This window comes from Poecile atricapillus, chromosome 4 (assembly GCF_030490865.1).
Source record: "Poecile atricapillus isolate bPoeAtr1 chromosome 4, bPoeAtr1.hap1, whole genome shotgun sequence".
NCBI lineage: Eukaryota > Metazoa > Chordata > Aves > Passeriformes > Paridae > Poecile > Poecile atricapillus.
In genome coordinates, this window is record NC_081252.1 from 31,185,354 (window position 1) to 31,191,606 (window position 6,253).

Consider the following 6,253-nt stretch of genomic DNA (forward strand, 5'->3'; position numbering starts at 1 on the left):
CTTAAACAGGCAGGTGGACTTGTAACTTCCCTTAACTTCTGCCAATGACTTGGTTGCTTCTGGGAATATTTGCAAATGCATATAAAATCATCAGTATTCCTTCTACATGCTGAAGAAAACTGAGCTCTGTTTTACACGGAGTTAACAAAGGGGATCAGAATGGAAATTGTAATAATAATAGTGAGTTTTAACTTGCATGCAAGCTTCTGATCTTTTCAAATTCTGATCTTGTACTATGTAGATAATATTTGTGTCTTGTGTGCAGTTGTCACAAGTCTTTATCTCCCCTCCCCCCAGCCTATATATGTATTTTCTAGTCAGTACAAAAGTGAAGCTGCTGTGATAATACATTTTTTTTCCCCAATTTATTGAGAACTACACACCCTCTGTTTCCCCTCAAGTGGCAGGAGGGGTGTGACTGGGTTAAAGCAGTTCTGGTGAGAGGAGCTGCTCTTGCTGCAGCCTTTGGGCATCTGTCTCCTCCCCAGGGTACAGCAGGCTACCAGTACTGTTGAAATACCTGGAGTCCAGGTGGCATGGAAGGGGAGGGACTGTTACACCACAGTCCAAGAGATTTGATCAGGCAGTGTTTGAGACAGAGCTGTTACAGAGTGCAGTGTCCAGATTTTATGTTAATTTATTGAAATTTAATTAAGCCCCATTCTTTCTTGGCTTGTCCTGGTGCATCACCTTGTGTTCGGAATGAATGTTGCTCGTGGCAAATTGTTCTGCACCATCTCTGTGTGTCTAGGCATCTTTCAGTTGTACCATGAACTGCATTTTAAAACATTACAAGGGAAAAGGGCTCAACTTCCAGTCCTTATTTGGATGATGGTTTAATTGGTATATGTGAGAAGGGAGCCAAATTAGTCTCTGGCACACTGCTGAGGGCTTCCTTTTAAAGGAAAAATATGCTAACTGATGTGGGAGTGATGGATGTACGGGGTGCATACATTTGCATACTGTCCAGAATGGGTGGTGGAAGGTGACCATTCTTCTGTTCTAGTTCACAAATTAATTGTCTAGTTTTTATTGTAGCAATCTTCCTCAAACTAGCTGAAACATACTTCCTAGGTGCAAGAAGTCCGTAGCAAGGAAATGAATTATTAATTAAGGAAAATTCTTTGCCAGCCAACATCCTGGTGTGTAGCAGGAAGTATCTTCTTGACTTGAATAAAAATTGAGTCAGTGCTTTGGCTTATTAAATCTTTATGTTGAATATTTTGCCTGTTTAATGTTTTAAACTATTCTTTCATTCAAGTCCTTTCTAAAAGCTGGTAATAGCAGTCCAAAATTCTTGAAAGCCAGTAGGTGGCTTTCTGTCAGTAGTTGTTACCAGTGGGGCTGAAGGTAGCCTGTGAATATGGAATGGCAGGTGACAGGGCAAGACTGGTGCATCTTTAATGCTACCTGGCTGGTGTTACGAAGCCTTCAAGCAGGCTTTTGGCATTTCCTTTGCTGTCACTTTCTGCATTTATGCATCTTGTTAGGTGCTGAATGAGAGCTCGTATTAGCCAAGTACCTGATTTCCTCAGGCGTTTCTGTGAGCTTGTTCTGTGCTGCTGGACAGACTCCACAGAGCTGGGCACCCACATTACTGTCCTTTGCTTCTTGCTAAGAGTGGAAATACTGTCTGGCATCCCACAGTCATGTCCTCATCCTAATAAGATTAAGAAAAGTGTGATGACGCAGTTTTACTGAGGGAGCAAACATTTCTGTGCCTCTCTGAATTTTCCTGTTGCAGAAAGAAAAGGGGAAAAAATGAACAGTTTTGAGTCTTATTTTTGATACTTTGTAGATAAGAAAGCTAAAGGCATGCAAATGTGTACTTTTGATGCTTTGTAGATAAGAGAAATAAAGGCATGCAAGTGTTTGAGTAATTTTTTTTTTCATTTTGCTTCCTAGTTTCTTCATTCTGTCTGTGATTAGAGAGATAAGACAGTTTTTGGCTAAGCTCTGTTAGCAATAGAGTTTAACTTGGCTCTGAGTTAACAGGGTATTCAACACATAGATACAAATTGCTGTATTTTTTACCTTTCCTTCAGAATATCTATTTTTTTCTTGTTCTAATAAATTAGCTTAGCTTGGGTTTTTTGTTTGGTTGTTTTAGTTTTTGTTTTTAAAAAAAGAAAGAAAACCAAACACACTTTGGGGAGCCTCTATTGCTTGTTTTGGCTATACCTCAGTGGTGGTGGGACTGTGGGACAATTTAGTGTTTTAAGCCTTGTTCTTAAGACCTGGCTGTCTTGTCAGCTGGGCTTTACCAGTTGCAGGGGAGAGGGGTTAAAGTATAGTTAAGACTTGAGATTAATTGAATTTACTTGTGCACTGGTGGCTTTGCTCCAGTTTCCCAGGAGACTAAGCCATGAGTTGTAATGACAGTGTTTTGCAACTGAGACTGGTAGCACAGATCCTTTTTGATGTTACCATTTTCCCACCTTTTCTGAAAGCTTCTTTCAGGACTGCGACCTTTCTTTTTCCACTCTAAATCCCTGTGTAATACAGACACTAGAGGAGGAAAAAAAAAAAAGAAAAGAAAATTTAGCAATTCCCACATAGAAGGCACTCACTTCCTGTGTAGAAGTAGTGCAGGCTGATTTTTCCTCTGTAAGTGCTTCAGAGTTCTCCTGGGGAAGCTCAGAATCTATTTAATTCAGAGTCAGCTCTGCTCCTGTATCATACATGTTGTTTCTTCTTACTTGTTTTGATGAGTAGCATTTAAAAGCAGGTTTGTGACTGAGCTTACTGGGGCCTTCTGCTGAAAACTCCCTTTGAATCTTCTCAGTGATTTTGCAGAGAGAGGGTTCTGGATGAATTCTTAAAAAAGAATAAGAGGACGAGAGCAGTTAGGGCAGGGCAAAGAGTTGTGCTGGGGTGTGGAAGATGCTCCTTCCATTCTGACATGAATTCAGCCCTGGGGATTTTTTCAGAAAGCTGAAAGCTGCAAAATCACTGTGAAGATTCAAATGGAGTTTTCAACCTTCAGTAACCTTTCCTGTAACACGAAGTCATGAAGAAGTGTGCCAGAAATAAGATGTTTAACTGCCATGGTATCTGATAAGATAAAAAGGGGTTTTTGGAGTTTCCATAAAACAGTGAAGTAGTCAAATCTTTTATTCCCTTAACTTTCAGCACTGTTAATAATTCATTTCCTACATTCCTGGTGTTTGGGTTTTTTCCATGTTTGTAGTCAATGAGTATTAGAGTTAATTTTTATCTTCTGAGCTCTAACATTCTCCATCTTGACATTTTTGTGCTATGTTTTTATTCAATCCATTGTCATTCATAATGAGCTGAAAGCTTGTTAGATGCTGCTGTTGACAGGGGATTTCTAGCCCTGCCCAGAAAAATAACCTTGTGTTGCCCTGTGTCAGCCTGGGGCCCAAGGTGTGTCTCCAGCAAGGCTCACTCCTTGGCGGGTTTGAAGCAAATCTGCATCCTGGCTTTACGGCACCCAAGGAAGAAATCCATCAGGATTGTTTCATGACAGCAGTGTTCTGAAGGATATTGTGTTTTTTCACACAAGTCACCTGCATCTCCATTGATCTTCAACAGGGCAGGCACGTGCTACCCCTCCTTGCATGAGCAAGGATAATTCTGTCTTTCTCTGGGATTGTAAAGCATTTGCCTAGATTTCTGCCTGATGGTTTTGGTGGAATCCTTTGCCAAGTGCATATTTGTATGGACTAAAATAGAACTTTAAAAACAAATTAAGGGTAGGTTTCTGATTTTCTCCTTTGGGGCTTTTGATAAGGAATACGTAGAATAGTTTATTTCTCAAATAAAGAAGTGATATTTGAACTACTCTTTTGTAAAATGAAAACACAGGGAGTCTTTAAATAAGGCTTCCCATTTCACCTCCCAGGAAGGACATCCTGGGGTTTCCATATGTCCTAGCAGTTGCCTGAAGAGCTGTGCCACAGCCTGTTTCCTTGTGGTGGCTGTGTTTCAGAAAATACCATGTGATGCCAGCTGAATGTGTGTGGGTGTCCTCTGTGTACTGCTGAATCAACATTGTTTACTTGCTGAACTCAGAAGCACTTTATCATGAGGAAAAGAAATGGAGTTTACTGCATGAAAAATGTATACAGGCACAAAGGTGTATGCCATCATTACTGTAAAAAAGCACTGAAGCATTCTGTGGAAAAAATTCACAGTTAATAGTGCCTTACATTGGGATGATTATCTTTGTTATCTCTTCCTGCCTCAGTGCAGGATTTGCATTGATAAATCCTGCTTTACTAGCAGCAGAAATTTGCAAAACCATTCTAGCATTGCAGTTCACAGATACATAATATCTATTACCTTCCTGGCTGGACAATGAGCTGTCATAGCAAAAAAAAATTACTAAAGGTTCGATTTGTTTCTTTCAGGAGTGTCCTCTTCATATTCTGCTACTAATAATGCACACGTAAATGGAAACTGCTGCATTATTTAGAGGGTTGATGCTACAAAACCCAGTTTAAAACATCTTCACATACTGCACACAGTACCTTAAATTACGTAGAATCTCATGTCTTGAAATGTAGGTCTTTCATCTTAAGCATCTGTGCAGGGGCCTCCTTCCTTGAGCTGTGCCTGGCAGTTCCCTGGCTCCCATTCTGGTCCCCAGCCCCACAGGAAGAGGGGGGGTTCTGCACGCCACTCTTCATCAGTCATCAAATGCTGGTCCTGAAAAGTATCTCTCAGACACAAAACTAAAGCTCACATGGAGATGGGAAGGAACTATCAAATTCCCCTAAGGCTCACAAAGAGGGGTGTTCAGCACTCAAAGGCATCAACATCAGAAAGCCAGTAGGTACCTACGTGCCAGCTTACAACAGAATCAGCTGTAGACAGCTGCCTAGGTCTGCACTGACTCCTGAGTTTCAGACAGCCTGAAGAGCCATTGGTTTTTTAATTAAATTGAGCTTTTACTTGGTTTGTGTTTGGTCACTCAAGAGATCTCCAGCTCTTCCCAGCAATGGACAGCTTGGACATGCGTGAGCCAAACTGCAAATGTGTCCTAGTGCTGAGACTCTTTTGTAGCAGTCCTTTATAGTGCCCTCTCTGCATCAGTTCAATCACTACTGTCTCCAAAAATTAACTACTGCAAAGCTTTTTTTGAATACTTTCGGACTCTTAACATGCTAAAGCATATTTCTGCTTTAGCATGTTATTTCTTTTCTTCTGTGGCTTCCTGCTTCTTTGTGGGTAAGGGCAAAGCAGGAACCAAGCTCTGCAGTAACATTAACTTGTGCAGAGAGGGAAAAAAAGAATATAAATTATTTATGTGCCTCATGGCTTACTTTTGAGCTCATCTTCAGGAAGCTCAGCTTTTTTTAAGCCTTTGATACTTTCATAGGTGAGCCTTCTCCTTTAAAAAAAAAAGTAAATAAAAATAGTTTTTAAGCCTTTTCCTGTATTTGGCTTTTCCAGGAAGTTTAGCACATTTCTAGTGTTTGCTTGGGTTTCCTATTTTGCCTTTTGAACAGTGAAATTGTTGAATGGAACACCTGAAGCCCAGACTCCTTAGAGTTAGCAGGAAACTGCTGCACTTTTCTAAAATTGCTTACTTAAGGCTGCCTATTTCCATACCAGAAAACTTATCCTTTTGCACAGAACTACATAAAAAAAAAAAAAAAAAAAAAGTAAATTTATTTCTTAGAGCCATATACTTTTGATAACTGATTTCAGAGCCAGGACTGATGCAGCCAACATAGCCAATCTCTAAATCAGTACGTTATTTATACAATACAGGGAGAAAAGTGCAATCAAACTTCAACTGAGACAAGGGAAATGAAAAGCTGTCAGGCTGGAAAAAGTTTTACAGGAGAACTCTTGACAGTGAGGTCTTGTACACTGATCTTGTTCATGTTTTTAGTAGTTATGGCAGCATAAGAATTAGGTATGTAATGAACTTACAAAAGCAATAGGAAGGATTATGCAAAATGCTTCAACATTAAGGCCTGGAGTTATAAAAAAATAAGTAAATTTCATAGCATGATGTGCAAGATCATACAGCTCTGAATTCATGAAAAGGCACTCTAAGAGTTCATCTCTTGAAAGTGACAGAGCATGGCTGGAGCTTCAGTTGGACACTGGATGAACAGGAACCAAGAAAAAGATGTGGCTGTCAGAAAAAATAATCCTAGGATGTTTTGGATATATTTTTACTAGACATGTAACAAGTAATAGCATCATACTGATTTTTTTTTTTTTTTTATATAATGAGATACAGATATTTTCAAACATTTTCCTGAAAATCTTAATG